The sequence below is a fragment of the Kogia breviceps genome, chromosome 10, assembly GCF_026419965.1.
Source record: "Kogia breviceps isolate mKogBre1 chromosome 10, mKogBre1 haplotype 1, whole genome shotgun sequence".
Classification (NCBI taxonomy): domain Eukaryota; kingdom Metazoa; phylum Chordata; class Mammalia; order Artiodactyla; family Physeteridae; genus Kogia; species Kogia breviceps.
In genome coordinates, this window is record NC_081319.1 from 16,407,480 (window position 1) to 16,426,295 (window position 18,816).

Here is an 18,816-nt window from a genome sequence, read left to right on the forward strand (position 1 = left end):
AGAGAGATATACTGCAAAAAGTCCTATGATAATGAATTGGTTCACTAAGTCTTGCCACATCCATACAAAAGATAAAGTAACAAACAGCTATTTAGGCAGCTTTTATAAGACTGTTTAATGGCATGGGGAAAAATGTTATACAGTATGATAAAAAAAAGCCATAATGTATATTATGACCTTTATTTTGTATACATATATACATCTATATAGTCATATGTGCAAGCTAGAAATATATATATTTGCATATAACCTAATTTAAAAATATTTCTAGAAGCATATACCTCAGAATTTTAACAGTAGCTACCTTTAAGTGATGTAACAGTGAGTGATCTTTATTTGTGCTCTTTTATTTGCAATTAATATATGAGGTATGTGTGCATGGTAGCTTTGTCTTCAGAATTTCTCACATGTAATTTACAATGTGCATAAAATGAAATAAAAATAAGAGTTAGAAATAAATATATCATTTTAAAGTGGGGGGAGAGTAGATTTCCAAAAACCTGCACTTGAGTTTATGTGATACCCAGCCTCCGGACTTAGCAAAGAGCTTGTCCTGCCCAAGACTCACACCTTTATCTTTCTTTGAAGATGAAATACTTTGGCATGATTTCTGTTTTATCTTATTAATTTAAGTATGTTCTCATTACAAAGTAAGAAACAAAAGCATGCTGATTCAAAAATATTAACAAAACACAGAAATACATAGACTCTAATGTGAATGTCTCAATTCCACCCAATCTTCTAAACCCATCCTTTAATACACACACACACACTCACACATACACGTCTTCTCCTTCTCTGAGATAATCACTACATGTATGAATTCAACTTTATATGTATGTTTAAATATGTGTATGTAGTTAATTTCAAACATAAATTGAAAATGCTCTCTATCATTTTCAGTGACTTTTATTAATTTATTTATTTTTGGCTCTGTTGGGTCTTCATTGCTGCACGTGGGCTTTCTCTAGCTGTGGCACACAGGCTCGGTAGTTGTGGTGCACGGGCTTAGTTGCTCCACAGCATCTGGGATCTTCCCGGACCAGGGCTCGAACCCATCTCCCCTGCATAGGCAGGCGGATTCTTAACCACTGTGCCACCAGGGAAGTCCTTTCAGTGACTTTTTTTTTTTTTTTTTTTTTTTTTGAGGGCCTCTCACTGTTGTGGCCTCTCCCCTTGCGGAGCACAGGCTCCAGACGTGCAGGCTCAGCGGCCATGGCTCACAGGCCCAGCCGCTCCGCGGCATGTGGGATCTTCCCAGACTGGGGCACGAACCCGTGTTGCCTGCATAGGCAGGCGGATTCTCAACCACTTCGCCACCAGGGAAGCCACTTTCAGTGACTTTTAATCTAAATATTAAGTCTTGGAAATTCGTCTATGTCTATATATAGAAGGTCATCTCACTGTAAAATGTCTTCATGTTATTTTATGGTATGGATACATTGAAACTTATCCAGTCATCCCAGTACTAGACATTTAGTTGTTTCTATGCTCTGGAATCATTTATACAATGTAATTTACATCATGTAATAACATCTGATTTTTGAATCATTTATAGAAATTAACTTACTTTAGCCTATTATGGTTTAGGGGCAATTCTCTGAATGACTTTTCGATTTATTCCTCAGATAGCCATTTGTACAGGTATGCTACTACCTGAGTCAACTAGGAAAACGTATTTGGATGAGACCTTTCTCCTCATAATTAAAAGAATTCCACATATAAGAGAACTTCATATCCTATAAGTTGAAAACTTAAGGAACAAAAACAGACGTCAGTGATTTACTCACTTGAAAAATACCAGGACTCCTTTATAGATTTTCAGTGTAAAACTACCCCCTGACTTCTGAATAAATTCTCTGACTCCTCAAGTTTTCAAATGCATTTGCCCTCTTTTCAGGTGCATATCATCAATGCTTTCCTTTCTAACAGCCTTTTAAAAAATGTGTTTATTTTATGAGTTAAAGGTCCTTTCTCCACTCTAGATTGCAAAACCAATCTGGAGAAGCTTTTTGGAAGGCAAAGGTGGGGGTCCTTGGGTTACAGTCATGTACATGTAGGGAGGGAAAAAGTTCCCCTCGACCCTCTTACAGTGCCTGGCTGGGTCTGAAAATTAAACTCACAAATATAGATTAAAAGGGAAGAAAAGCACACACATTTATTTTTATGTGATGCCGGAGCCTTCATTAGGAAGTAAAGACCCAGAGAAACAGAACTGAGTGTCGGTTTGATGCAGAGCAGGTGGAGGAATATGAATTTAAGAATATGAGGATTAAGTGTAGTAAACTGGGGGAAACAGCAAACACCTGTTTGTGAGGATTCTTTTTGGTGTCTATTTGCCATCAAAGATAAGGATGATCCATTCTTCTGGGTATAGGGAGGGCACCTCTCATTTGAGAGATTTATGACCTGTTTCAAGGGAGAATGGTGGGGGGAAAGGTCAGAGTAACCTTCCGACTTCTCCCACTTTCTCAAACTCCTTCAGCTTAATATATTCGATATGCCCAGGTGTCATACTTCTGGGTAGTGTCTCTTCAAACAAACAGCATAAGCCCTACATCACAATTACATACCTGTAGTCTTGGCCCTTTTTTTCCTCAAAATATTGTCTGAAAACTCATATATTTTGGCAAGATAGCATTCACCTATTTTTAAATCTCTTCCATACAATTTATGTCCACCATATCCTTCCTATTTTTATTTATTTCTGTCTTTTCTTCTTTTGCTAACTCTGACTCTCATGTTCTCATGTACATAAATTTTTTTTTCCTGTGCAGCAATATGTTTTAGATTTAACTATAAGGAAGTTTCTACTAGGTTCTTTGCCTACTACAATTTTTTATAACCAAGCTTCTAGTTTCCCTTCCTTCCTCCCTCCCTCCCTCCTTCTTTCTTTTTCTCTTTCTTTCTTTTTCTCTTTCTTTCTTTCTTTCTTTCTTTCTTTCTTTCTTTCTTTCTTTCTTTCTTTCTTTCTTTCTTTCTCTTTCTATGTATGTATGTTTGTATTTACTGCTGGTACATATCCTTGAGTAATTCTTTCAAAGACATAATAAAATTCAGAGTCCTTCCATGATAAAAATGATTGTATACTTGAATCCAGAGGAAATCCTGAATTTTAAATTATTTTCTTCTTATTGTTCTCTTATATTCACTGCTATTGAAAACAACCCTGACGTCATCTGCATTTTCATTTACTTGTAGGTCATTTGTTTTATGCTGTAGTGTTTTATTTCTCATTGTTTGCCTTTTAACTTTTCTTTTTCTTTTTTTTTTTTTTTTTTGCGGTACGCGGGCCTCTCACTGTTGCAGCCCCTCCTGTTGCGGAGCACAGGCTCCGGACGCGCAGGCTCAGCGGCCATGGCTCACGGGCCCAGCCGCTCCGCTGCACGTGGGATCCTCCCGGACCGGGGCACGAACCCGTGTTCCCTGCATCGGCAGGCAGACTCTCAACCACTGTGCCACTAGGGAAGCCCTTAACTTTTATTTTTAATCCTTGAAATTCTAGACTTTCACTAGAGTGGCTGAAAAATGAATATTTTTTGTTTCATTCATCCTATTAGCTGCCTTTTCAGAAATTTTTCTATTACTTTCTTTCATCCTCTCTTCATCTCACTGAAACTTCTAGATGCCTCATCTCATTCCTATTACCTTTTAGTCCTTGCTTTCCATCTCTTTTGACTTTTGCCACATATTTCCCCAAAATCCCTGGGCTTCCTATTCTTGCTCCTTCATTTCCTCTGTAGTGGTGCCCATTCTGATATTCAGGAAATTTATTATTATTATTATTATTTCACAAGAGTTTCTTTAAAAAAAAAATTAAGGTCTTGAATAGGTTACTTTTCCAGCCTGTAGTTGAGGTTAGAATGCTAATCCTCCCTGAGGCTCTGATACAACTTAATTAAGCATTCCTGAATCTTCTGCTAACTCTTCCCCCCTAATCCCCGACCCCAGTTCGAGTGTTTCTCTTCCCTTGCCTGAGTTTTCCTCACATACATAAAGATTGTCTGCTATCACACTGCAGTTGAGAAGCTGACCATGATTACAAGAGTCTGCCCTTGGCAGTTTGGAGAAAGGAGCAGAACAGGCTATATGTATGTATGTATGTATATACATTAACATATATATGTATACACACATACATATATAAACATATTCTTTCTGTTATTTGAAGGGATTTGGAACAGAAGGGAATATTAGAGACACGTGTTTATTTTGTCCTCTGAATCCAGACTTCTCAGTATTTTGTGTATGTTTTCACCCTTGGATTATTGCCAAGATTGCCTCACTTACTTCTATTTTTAAATGATATGATGGGTATCATTTTAAAACCATTACAATTCATTCCTAGAAACAGATGCAATAGAAAGAAATACATAATATTAAACATATAAAACATAGGCCCACATCTTCCTTACAAGATTTTATGAGCATTAAATAGGACAATATATAAAAGAACAGCATAGGGGCTTCCCTGGTGGCGCAGTGGTTGAGAGTCTGCCTGCCGATGCAGGGGACACGGGTACGTGCCCCGGTCCGGGAAGATCCCAGATGCCGCGGAGCGGCTGGGCCCGTGAGCCATGGCCGCTGAGCCTGCGCGTCCGGAGCCTGTGCTCCACAATGGGAGAGGCCACAACAGTGAGAAACCCGCGTACTGCAAAAAGAAACCAGCATAAAATGTAGAGTGCTACGTAACTATTATGAACCATGTTTTAATATCCATTGTAAGCCCTTGTCTATTCAATTGATTGATTAATCACATTTTGCTGAATGCATAACCTTGTCCATATCACATTTCGTTTTCAAAACATACAAATTATAAGAATATCATATTTTATATGCACACTAAAAGCACCTATCTATGAAAATAACAAATACACACCAGTTTACATTTATTCTACACTTACAATGTATGAGATACTGTTATGGGCTGAATTGTAACTCCCTCACATTCTTATGTTGAAGCCCTAACTCCCAGTACCTCAGAATGTAACCATATCTGGAGATAGGGTCTTTCAAGAAGTAATTAAGTTAAATGAGGTACTTAGGGTGGGCCCTAATTCAATATGACCCACATCTTTATAAAAAGAGGAAATCTGAAGACAGACAGAGGCACAGAAGAAAGACCATGTGAGGACACAGCAAGAAGGCAGCATCTGTAAGCCAAGGAGAAAGGCCTTAGAAAACAACAAACCTGCCAACACCTTGATCTTGGAATTCTAGGCTTTAGAACTCTGAGGGAAAAAAAAAAAGTTCTTTTTTTTTTTAAGCCTCCCAGTCTATGCTATTTTGTTATGACAGCCCTAGCAAATAAGTACAGATACCCTGCTGTGCTTTAAGAACAATATCTCTTTGAAACATCAGACTAGCAGTACTGAAGTAGAGATGCACTGATCCCCTAGTTCATGGATGCAGTAACTCAAGTTTAGGGTCACTTACTCCAGAGTTAGGTACAGTCGGGGCTAAGTCATTCAGCAAGGTTTTCTGATACTCCTGTCAGAGCTGTGCTTAGATACGATAAATACTTTACTATAGGCTTAAATACTATGCTATTCAACTTTAGGATGCTCAGACAAAAACAATTTGGCCTTTTTAAGAAAACTGTGGTAAAATACACATAACAAAAAATTTACCATCTTCCCTGTTTGTAAGTGTACAGTTCAGCAATGTTAAGTACATTCACATTGTTATATGATTACATCGCTATGCAGTCAATCCCTAGAACTCTTTTCAGTTGAAAAACTGAAACACTGTACCCATTAAAGAATGTCGCCCCACTGTCCCCTCCCCCAGGTCCCTAGAAACCTCTATTCTACTTTATGTCTCTGTAAATTTGACTACTTTAGGTACCTCACATAAGTGGAATGAAACAGTATTTATCTTTTTGTGACCGGTTTATTTCACTTAGCGTAATATCCTCAGGGTTCATCTATGTTGTAACATGTGTCAGGATTTCTTTCATTTTTAAGGCTGAATAACATTCCACTGTACTTATATATATTCAATTTTGTTTATCCATTCATTTGTTAATGGACACTTGGGTTGCTTCCACCTTTTGGCTATTACGAATAGTGCTTCTATGAACACGAATCTCTTTGAGACCCTGCTTCCAATTATTTCAGGTATACACCCAGAAGTGAAACTGCTGGATCATATGGTAATTCCGTTTAATTTTTTTTTGGAAACCACTGTACTGTTTTCCGCAGCAGCTGGACCATTTTACACTCCCACCAACAGAGCACAGGGTTCTAATTGCTCTACATCCTCAGCAATACTTGTTATTTTCTGTTTTTTACCAGAAATTTTAAGTTGCTGGGATTTGAGTCACTTTCATGGTAACAATTTACATCTATATATGTTCTACTATTTACAATATTATTTTTTTCTTCCTTAAATCTTCACTATAAACCTATGGGTATATTACTGTCCTCAGGTTATAAACAAAGAAACTGACATTCTTTCAGTATAAATAACTAATCCAAGACCTCATGACCAATGAGCAGAGAGACTAGGCTGTGATTCTAAGATTCCAACTGCAATTTATAGTCTTTTCCCATGACTCTACGCTGCCACCTTCCTTATGTATTCAGCTTTTAAACATGAAGAAAACATTTTATAATCATGCAATACTTGAAACTAGGAGGAAAACATAAACTGTAAAAAGTAAGATTATGAACTCTTTTCCTCATAAATGTGGTAACAAAATGCCAGTAGCTTACATATTATTGTAAGGCACTGATGTCAGGTTTGAAGAAAAGTAATAGAACAACAAAAATAAAACTGCACAATAAAAGATTTTTTAAAAAGGTTGAAAATCTTTGATGCATTAAGATGAATGACTTAAAATGTCAAAGTTCATCATCCATATGCCCCAGTAATCTAAACTGAGGCCAAGATAACATATCTATTTAGACCTATTATTAGGGTTGAGATACAGTAATTAAGACATTGTGGGGGCTTCCCTGGTGGCGCAGTGGTTGAGAATCCGCCTGCCTATGCAGGCGACACAGGTTCGTGCCCCGGTCCGGGACGATCCCACGTGCCGCGGAGCGGCTGGGCCCGTGAGCCATGGCCGCTGAGCCTGCGCGTCCGGAGCCTGTGCTCCGCAAGGGGAGAGGCCACAACAGTGACAGGCCCGCCTACCGCAAAAAAAGAAAAAAAAAGACACTGTGTGCATGATATGTAGATAGTAAATAATTGACCGGCTGCTTCAAAACAGGCATCTGAGATTGACCAGTAAATATGCATGTTATAGTGGCTCTGCATTAGTATCAGTAATAGTTATAATAGAGAAATAAAATTTATTAAGCAATTAATATATATCATTACAGTCACTCTCTGATCAAGGTTATAGTTCCCATTTTAAAGATGAGAAAATGAGGGTTAGGTATTTGCCCAAGTTCACAGATCCAGGAATTAAACAGTTAAGACTAGAGTGACTAGGTGATACTGACCACAAAACTATGACCTTTAGCACTGTACTATACCACCTACAATTTGACAGACGATGACTAAACTGCCATATAAACCCAACACACCTCCCATCAGACTGTCCAAGTTTTTCTTCATTGATCATAATGCTGATTGAAATTTAAGTGATGTTATTAAATTACCTCTCTCCTTGAATACATTTAGATGCAGATATTATTGTGCTATGTGCTAGTTAATACTGACAAAGTCTAAAGGGAGAAAAAAGTAATAATAGCTTCATTATCAGAAAAATATGCTTAAGTTATGTGAATATCATTTAGAATGACCAGCAGTATTTTTTTTTATAACTTTCAAAGTGCTATTCATCTATAGGAGAAAATTAAGCAAACAGTTGCTTCAAAAAATTGAAATTACAAAAATCCTCTGATCAATTGGAAGAGGGTGTGTTTACATTACGCTAATGAAAGCATGATCCTTTAGTGTGATGTCTTACTGAAAGACATCACACTAAAGGATCATAAGTGGAAAAAAAGGGGGCGAGGTTGGAATAGAGAATATATTCTCATGAAAGAAAAAAGTTTAAAAAGCATAAGATCCATAGAATAAGAAATAAAGGCAGATGGGAAGTAAATTAACCTTCAGGTTTACTGCAGCACGATAAAGGGAGATCGAACTGAAAGTTACATGCAACATTTCATTCCAAATGTGAGGAAATATTCTCACTGTAACTGCTCTTAAGGTGATTTGTTACCAGTAATGAAATGATTATATTTAGACTTTAACTTTGAGGTGGAATAAACCATTGGGTTCCACAGTTAATCAGTGAATTGTTCATTCATGTAAGATTTCACAAGGGGAGGTTCAAAACATATATTGCAGAATATTAAATAACTACATTTGTCTAGAAGTTTCATTTATTTTTAAAATACGTTTACTGGCAATCTGGTGACAACATCTGTAATATTAAGGGATAAATTTAAGAAAAAGATGTTGGTCCTTTGGTCAATTTTCAAAAGAACCTTAAACAGAAGTGAACATTTTGGAAAAAATTAGCTCAATGATTATGATTTCATGTTAATAAACAAACTGCCTCTTTCTAAACTTCTTCTTTAAGTCAAAAAATTCTAAGAACAGGATGAGAAGGACTGATAATGGTCCAAATCATACACACACACATGAATACCCTCTCCTTTCAAGCACAACTGAAGCACTTGCCTCACTAAAACCCACCAAATTTGCAGCAAGCGTCTTGCTGCTTTTGCTCCCTTCTCCTGAAAAGTCCCTCTTATTCCCCAGGTTTGAGGAGATACTTAACTTCCTTTGAGAGTTTTTCCTGTAGCAATGACCTGAATAAAATGCTCATTCCCTTACAGTTTGAGTCTCAGAGAATTTTCGAGAGTTCAACATCACTTATTAAAAATGACAACTTTAAAAAAATAAAATGTCATAATCTACAATATTTCATATTATTGAAATAGTCCTTAGATATCTATGTATTGTAATATATCATTATTATGAAAAATAAATCAAAACTATAGAAATCGGAGTATCTTAGAAAAAATATATTTATGGTACAGATACTTAGGCAAAACAGAGAAAGCTTCCCCAGTAGTGTATAACAGAACTAATGTTTACTTATATTTCAACACTATACATTCAAGATGAAAATCCACTCAAATAGAATAGAAAGTCTTTTTTTTACAAAATAATATATTATTATCCCTTTGAAAGTAATCAAATGATATTTTTGCACCTAGTCACAGATGGTAACCAAACATTAATAATATTCTCATATGTTCTTCCTTATTAAAAATCACACTAAAAGTTAATGTGACTGTATTCAGTCAAATCTCTAGCTTAAACTCTTTAAAAGGCAAAGTCTTATCTTTTCTATTATTTCCCCCAAATTGTTGAGGAGTTAATAAATACAGTGTCAGGTCTGGGAATTGATGTTTACACTACTCACAACCTAATGTGACCCTGTTACTGTTCATGAATGCTGACTAAGACACAAGATTCGTGGGTCAGAGACGAATGACTTTATGACACACAGCACAGGCAGCAGCACGCTGTCACCCCTGCTCCCAAGTCCTGGGGTGGGCGTGGAGAAGCAATGTGTTTGATGCTGCACACACAGTGGGTCTGTGTCGTAGTGGAGAACTCTGAGGTTGGGGAAATCCATCGTTCTCATAGCAAACCATAAGCAAGCCTGCTCTTTGTCCACACAAGATGTAACCTGGTCGCTCAAGGTTAGTGGCTGAATAAATAACCCTGAGAAATACCTGAGAAAGGCTGTAAAAGCTTGTAGCTTTAGTAGAGCCAGCCAGACACATAGGAGGGAAAGAGGCCTAAGGACGCTGTGTCTACCAACTGCCTCTTCAAACACGGATCAGAAAATAAAGAAGTATCAAGGAAGAGAAAGAAAGATCTTCTTGGTAAAAACAAGCCTAATCCTTATCCTAAACAAGTTGTTCTCCCAATTTCCCTGCTCTCCACTCCAGCCACTTCGGGCTCCATTCACTACATCTTGATTTTTTTAACTTCTTTCCCATCTCAGGACCTTTGTACGTACTTTTTTTTTTTTCTCCTGTGGAATGTTCTTCACTAGTCTTCTCTTGTTATTGTCCTCACATATAGCATCTCATTCCTGGTGTGTTTTCTCACAATTTATTCACCAAAGCCATCAGTGAAATGTCAGGTCCCTAACGAATTTAATATTCCATACACTTAGGGCATATCTTTTTTTCATCCAAAGCATGTCTTCACAATGCATTCAAACGTTTACATATATTTATTTTCATTCAGTTAATATTACCGTACTAAATGCCTACTTTGTTGCAGGTTCTGTATTAGGTGTTGAGGACAAAATAGTGAACAAAACTGGCATGGCTTCTGTTCCCTTCGGGAGCTCTGTTGTGATCTCATACCCATATCTAAGCGGCACTGGAAAATTATCCTTTGTCCACTTATAGTTATACTTGGGTACATATATAACTATACGTGTACGAACGATCATTTTTAACAGCTGTGAAAAACATGAGGTAAGCCGCATCTGAGAGGGATTCTCCTATACTACTTTAGACCTAGGCCAAGAATGATACTGAATTTCAAATTGTACGAAGTCAATCTGCATGATTTAGAATAATTTCTTTCATGGATTAATAGTTTGAACCACATGAAATTGCCACTTTGGTCAGTCCAAAATGGGTGGATATTAGCATTTCATCAGGTTTAAATATAAACAATTGTATGCAAAGTCCAGAAGAATCATATTAGTCTCATATCTATGGGCTGTTTAAAAGACTTTTGAAATATCTCCCTTTGTAGGATCCTAAATCAATAAGTACTCATCTTCTAATACAGAATAGTGGCTTTGTGTAAGAAGACATGAAACATTGCAGCATATGATCCTCAATTGCTTGGGAATTGGGTATGAAATGTGATATATGTTAAGAAACTTAGCATATGAAACATGATAATTGAAAGTAAAATTCACTTTAGTGTATATGTGAATCTACAACTGCCTCTTTCATTCTGAAGAAGAATACCAGAACCATTTAGATGCTTGGCAATAGAACTTAGGACCTGCTAAATCACTTCAAATTTGAAAAGATCAGATTTTTGTTGCTCCAGGTGTATTTTCATGGTTTAAGTTCTCATATAATAAAGATTATATTATTGGCCTTAAGTTATTGAAATATATAAAATATTTTATTAGAACTATTTAGTAACTAATTTCTCAGCTCTCTGTCCATTTTTGCATCCTTCTTCAGATCATAGTAAAAGACCACCTGGCCCCAAGTGTGGCATGTGACTGAGGCCTGATCCTCATTCAGTTGAACCAAAAGAAACTGCCTATACTTGACTATTTTGAACCTATAGAAACAGAAATCACATGTGATTCAAACTAATAGTTTTCCAAGGCCAGGCAACTGTGATTGGTCCAAGAGGTGAACAGGTGAATCAAAGCAGGGCCAATCAGATGCCTTCCCCGGATAACCAGGCAATGAGAGAATTTGCTGGTTTTGAAATTGCTGTTTATGGCAGTCATGATCCTCACTACGTGGAAAGAGCTTTGCTGAGCTGGAGCAAGAGGCCCATAGAGAGACGCAGAGATGGAAGGCATACATACAAACAGTATCTGGGAAGCACTGAGACTTCGTTTTTAGTCCCTAAGGCCTTAGATTTCATCCTTTCATTCTGAGAACTACCCTGTTTCATTCCCTGCTACATCACGAATAAATAAGCTCTTTTTGTTAATCTTAAGGTAGTTTGATTGTGTTGTCTGTTACTTGCAACTGAAAGAGCCCTTACACAGGGATTGGAAGTGTTCAGGGAGAGCATGACAGGTGCAAGAATGAAGATGAGACAAACTCTAACCTAAGAGCTTTCTCTATGTGGTAAGAAAATAAGACGGGGAAATCAACACAGTCATTGTTATTGTGTGGCAAGTATCCCCCCTTTACCCCAGGAGAAAACTGCAATGGGGAATCTGGATCCAGAAGCATAAAGGTTAATCAGCTCAATCCAAATTTGTGTTAAAAGGCCATATATGTGACAAAAGCAATTAATTAATTGAACTGAATTAAATAATTAGTTAGATTAGTCCTAGCCTTAGGAAAAAAAACTCACTTTATGTCGACATTTTTGAAAAATAATTTTTATGGTTAATTTTTTTTTTTTTTTTTTTTTTTTTGCGGTACGCGGGCCTCTCACTGTTGCGGCCTCCCCCGTTGCGGAGCACAGGCTCCGGACGCGCAGGCTCAGCGGCCATGACTCACGGGCCCAGCCGCTCCGCGGCATGTGGTTTCTTCCCGGACCGGGGCACGCACCCGTGTCCCCCACATCGGCAGGCAGACTCTCAACCACTGCACCACCAGGGAAGCCCCTGGTTAATTATTTTACACGAGCTGGAGATAATGTGAAGTAGTAGAAATGAGAAGGGAAGATAGCCTGGACAGGTTCTAACACATAAATAAATGGACAAGAGTAGCATTTTGAAAATGCTACTAAAGGCACAGGGTCTACTAAAACAGCATACCTTGTGAAACATGGAAGAGAAAGCTGGAAAGGAAAGGCCAGATTATATGAAGTCTTCACATAACAGCAACCTGTGGAAAACACCGTTAAATGAACTTTATGGCTCTTTTCCCTGCACTCCCATACATGGCACAGTTCAGAAAGGCTCTATTTATAAAGGTCACATGTATATCTTCCTGTACCATTTAAAGATTAGCAACAAAATATGGACATGTAATTTTATTCGTATTTCTGTTTTACATTTTGATATATGATTGTGTGTGTGGCTTTATGAAAAAGGCAAAGAAAGAGAAAGAGAAATGGAGAGAAAACGGAGGGAGTGCGAGCAAAAGAGAAAAAGAGAGAGAGAAAGAGAAAAATTGAGATCAGAATTTACCATTTTGCCCTCAAGTTCCCTTCCCTGGAGGTAAACCATTCTATTTTTGATTCACCATCTGAGGATCTGTGTTTTACTTATCAAATGATGTCAGACTGGCTTAGTAAGTGCTAGTAGATGTGATTCAGAGAGCAACAGACAAGGTCTGCAAAAACCTGCTTCTGAACTTGTTACAAGTTGAGAAAATTGAAGTCATAAAGATAATGATCAATAGATGTGCCACCATTCTAATTAAGAACACCAGGGTCTGTCAGATGTTTGGAAATAGAATTGATGACCTAAAAAATAACCTCGGATTAGAAAATATCAGGTTTGTGTTGCTCCGGAGGCTACTGAGACAGCTTTGTCAGCTGAAATATTCTTTCAATAGTGGATTATAAAAGTGTGGGAAATGGATAAGGCTGACCACTGTCAATGTCCTAGGGCATTCAGCATAAACTAGGACAGTCACACAGATGTGTGTACAGGTATAAAGGTTTAGAAAGAAGATCTACTTGAATCTCATTTTCTTCCATTTAGAACATTTGTCATTCTAAGTGATCATTTCACTCTGATGAAACTCTTCACCTGTTATGAATAAGAGCTGGAGAATGTTTTAGATATAGCTACTTTCTTCCATCTTAGGAAAGGCATTATGGAATTCAGATTTATGTTATGTTTGAACGTAACTTGAAGAAATTTTAGGCTGTCTCTGCCGTTATGTGGAGACCTTTAAATGAAAGTGTATGCCAGTGGATAATGTCTTTATCATTCTTAGTAATGCACTGTTAAGAGGTTATGGCATTTAAATTTACTTGTGAAACAAAAAGTTATTTGTTTCCTTATAATTCAAGTACTGCATAAGCTGACAACCTCTTTTGTGGAATGCAGAACAGAAAATTACTAGCTTGTGGCTTGCTTTCTTCTTTTCTTTCTTTTTTCTTTTTTTATTTGCTGTACGCGAGCCTCTCACTGTTGTGGCCTCTCCCGTTGCGGACCACAGGATCCGGACGCGCAGGCTCAGCGGCCATGGCTCACGGGCCTAGCCGCGCCGCGGCATGTGGGATCCTCCCGGACCGGGGCACGAACCCGTGTCCCTTGCATTGGAAGGCGGACTCTCAACCACTGTGCCGCCAGGGAAGCCCCTTGTGGCTTTCTAAATAGAAAGTACCATTTAAGTCTCAGTTTTTCAGATATTTAGTATTTCTGTTTCTCGATATTTTGGGTTCTTATCAATGGGATTTAACCTAAATATATTCCAAAATCCACCTCTAGGGAAGGCTTTAAAGGGATTTTTCAGATCTCTGCATCCAATAAATTGTAAGCTTGGATATTTTCAGGTTAATGTTCATGAATTTAAATTTCATCATATATTGTTTATGCAAGGAGAGTTACAGAATCATATTCTCAAACTAACTGCAAAATGAAACACTTTTATGGGCCAGGTGGTCTTCTAATCTAAGGCTTTCACTTCATGTCCTAAATCATTTACTTTTTCACATCTGCTATAATTCTTTGTTTTTTCCCCAGCAGAGGGTGCAAAATATTAAACCTTAGAACTATTGCATAAACTTGTATTAAATCATATTCATTTACAAATTCAAAAAAAAAATCCTTAACTGTTCATGGAGTCTGACTTGATTATGAGCAATAAGGCAGTTAAATAACAGCCTCTCTGAAGGGAGGGTCAGGATTGTTAGTGAATTATTAAGGAGACAACTTACTTGGGGGGGGTGTTAAAAATGAGGGTCATAATAAGGACAATCTAGTCATGAAAGAAACTAACCTTAGATCTAGTAAGATAGCACAGCATAATTCTGATATACATACGTGTATACAATTTATATTGTAAATGCAGTAAGAGACAACTCATAAGCATCAACTCAGGGCATCTTCAAATATGATTTAAAGTAGAATCATCCTTGGGTATCTTGGATGCTGACCACAAATAAATCCCAGAACAACAATGGCTAAGTGAAACTATCCAACCCTAGGATTGCTATTTCTTTCACGAATCTTTATAACCTGATATGCCAGATGGAAATGTTGGCCACAATTCTCCACCCCTGCCTGCACCTATGCCCTTTGCTCCAAGGTTTTTCAGTTCTCATACATTCAAAGTATACTTACCCACCCACCGACTTTAGGCTTAGCCATTTGGATTTTTTTTTTACCAACTCAATATTATTGTTTTTTAATTGAAGTATAGATTCTTTATAATATTGCATTAGTTTCAGGTGTACAACATAGTGATTCGATATTTTTATATATTATACTCCATTTAAAGTTCTTACAAAATAATGGTTATATTTGCCTGTGCTGTACAATATATCCTTGTTGCTTATTATTACCAGCTTGATATTAGCATCATGATGCAAGCAAAGGCTTGAAATATTTAAGTGGTAGGGCTTGCTGCCTTTCATTTCTGCCACCACCATGAGAAGGTGATGGGTAATTTGCTGCATCTCCCGCCAGGCCTCCAGAGTCAACACGTGGTTAAAGACTGAGCCCAATTTGTGGTGAGGAGCCTAGACCAGCCAGACCCACACTTGGAAGCACAGCTAGATCACCAAACCACAGACACATGAGCATGAATAAATGATTGCTATTTTAAGCCACCAAATCTTGGGGCAATTCGTTATGAAGTGTTATCATTGTGAAGATTAACTTTTACACCACAGTCCATCCTCCTCTAGAGGAACTGTCTTAATTATCTTAGTTTCAACACGTCGTTCCATTTATATAACACGAGAAATACTTATAGACCAAAATTTATGATCTAGGCACGGGAGATACAAAAATGGAAAAAAATAGCTCTTGTCTTTTGAAGGGCTCACAGAATAAGAAAATGTGACAGGCACATAAACTAAGAAATGTAATGTGATAGAAGCATATTTATAGTGGAGTGAAATATATGTGGAATGAGCCAAAGATAAGTGGTCATCTCTATCTGACTGAGAGTTAGGAGTGTTGCTAAGAACTACTTTGCAGAGGGGCAACCCTTTATAAATTCACAGAAGCAAAGCGAAATACGGATTTCACTACCAACTACAATCTAGACCATCAAGATACACAAAAGACACAGACAGTTTAAAGACAAATGCAGACTAAAAGATTCATGCTATTCCAATAAATATGAATTATGTACCAACTCTGTACACAGAATCCTGTGCCAGGCTCTTAGCAGATACATAAATGAATAGAATGAAGGTCCTGTCCTCCAGGTAATTGTGACAATATTGTAAGGCTTAAACAAGCACATCATAAAAAAATATAAATATCACATAGGCAAGGTATAAATAGGCCTTGAACTCAGAAGGTTACTACTATCTAAGGCTTGCACACAACAACACTAATTCAAGGCAGAAGATAATGAAGACTCAGTGTGAAGTTCAGAACTTGCTATGAAGGTTTACAGGAAAGTGGCTTCTGGAATGTTTCAATAAAGAGAGATCATTTTAAAGGTGCTGGAAACAGAAGGCCAGAGGCTGCTCCCCTTTTTTGAGGCTTTCAGGATATTAAAAGAGAATGTTCATGCCAAAAGTAGGTTATAAAAGTTGTGGTATATTTTTAATGTTTTAATGTCTTTGCATCCTATTTTCTACTGGGGGATGCACTGCTTAGCAGAATCATACCTTTCATAAATGGCTTTTGGATAGGTCAATGGGGGAGGCAACCAGAAGGCTGTACTGAGATGCCAATTTGACTGCTACACTGCAGTGAGGGTCTGAGTGGCTTAATGCAATTGGGAGGTCCCAGGTGTCAGAACAATTATCTTACCCTCCTTGCTATGGGATGTTCAGTATATGATTAAACCTATGTTGAATATATAATTAAACATCTCAGAGAGGTTACAGCCACGAAACTCTGGGCCAAATTTAAGCCTTTAACTTAACAGAGACCCAGTCTCCCTAGAGACAGCCATCTTTGGGAATGAGACTTGATTTCAAGACTAGGTTTTGGACTAAGAACTGGTAGAAGGATTTCCTCAAAGTCTTATATGGCTGACTGCAGTCTCTTGGGAAGAGGACTATATCTCCCTAGACCATGCTTGATACTCATGACCTCCAACTAGGTACAGAATCTCCACTACCATTTCCTTGTGCAGTGGCTGATAAAACCAAAGAGGTCTCCACAACAGGTTGTTTTAGGGAAATAGGAGAAGATGAGAAATGTAGGCTATGGCTTCTGATGGATGTCTGTTGTTGCTTCCTGCCCAGCCTCAACTCTCTATTTGTTTGTCTACAAGATCTTACTTTTCCTATGAGTATCACAGTCCATGCAGTTGTGGGGAGCTGACTTCTAGGTCTGTGCCTAGGTACGAGGGTGGGACTGTGACTCAAGTCCGTCAATCATAGCATCACCTCCTCTGGTTCCAGAGACTGGATCAAGGATAAGCAAGTAACCTAAGGTAGGCCAAGGAGTACAATGAGATTTCATTCTGGAACTTCTTTTGGAACTGCTGGGACTAAGAGCAGTCTCTTTCAGATACCCTTGAACCATTAAGGATGTAGGCCTGGAGCTGCCAGGAGTCACCAAATGGTGAGAACAAGTTTGACACTGAATTTAATGCCAAGGGTAATAGAGGCACAGGAGAAGAGAGAGGCAAAGGAGAAGAGAGCTGATGAGATGATTTAAGGCTCTGGATCTAGGGCCTCCCTGGTGGCACAGTGGTTAAGAATCCTCCTGCCAATGCAGGGGACACGGGTTCGAGCCCTGGTCCGGGAAGATCCCACATGCCTCGGAGCAACTAAGCCCATGAGCCACAAGTACTGAGCCTGCGCTCTAGAGCCCGCAAGCCACAGCTACTGAAGCCCACATGCCTAGAGCCCGTGCTCCACAACCAGAGAAGCCACTGCGACGAGAAACCCACACACTGCAACAAAGAATAGCCCCCACTCAATGCAACTAGAGAAAGCCTGCGTGCAGAAATGGAGACCCAACGCAGCCAAAAATAAAATAAATAAATTTATTTTTTTTAAAAAAAGGCTCTGGATCTAACTTTATCTAAAGCTAACTCTAGCTCTGGATTTTGGGTTCTATGAACACATTTTCCTCTTTTTTGTTTGAGTATCTATTATTTGGTACCCAAAGCGTCCTAATGCTAATAGAATACTAATAAGAAGCATCATGTAAAGTTGAGGAATTTATATTTAATTTAGTCGGCAGTTGCAAGTTTCTAGAATTTAAGGTGTGGGACAGTTGAGGAAGAGGTGACTGTGAAATGAATTTGCTCTAAGTCAACTACAATTTATTTCAAAAAAAAGAGAAATAGGGCTTCCCTGGTGGCGCAGTGGTTGAGAGTCCTGCCGATGCAGGGGACACGGGTTCGTGCCCCGGTCCGGGAAGATCCCACATGCTGCGGAGCAGCTGGGCCCGTGAGCCATGGCCGCTGAGCCTGAGCGTTCGGAGCCTGTGCTCCGCAATGGGAGAGGCCACAGCAGTGAGAGGCCTGCGTACCGAAAAAAAAAAAAAAAAAAAAGAGAAACAGAGAGAGTTAGGTGGATAATAAGAGTGTTAAAAGGATAAATGAAGAAAGTTTCTGTGGACTTACTTCATGTATATGTTAAAATACTTGGAGTCCCCCAGTCTCTCTTAGAGTTTAATCATGCAGATGCATGTGAAGAGGGGAAGTACATCATACAACCACAGGTGTCCTGTTCATAGTACATACCTATGAAATCATCTGTAATTGCATGCGTTTCATAACAGAGAGCAGATCACATTTAAGACAGATTCAGAAAGCAACAGTGCTTTCCAAATATCTAATCTACAAAACATTGTAACAAATGCAGGAGGTTGGAGGCTTTGACAATTCTATTTAACAAGCAGTAAAGGGAGAAATAAGGAAGGAGAGACACATTTTCCCCTGTTCAACCAGATTTAATGTCCAGAATACTTCCTGACCCATTGTAGCCCATATGCCTCTACCCGCTTCATGTTTTAAGCCCAAATATTTTATTCTCAGATTAAGGGTAGTCGAACCAAGTGGT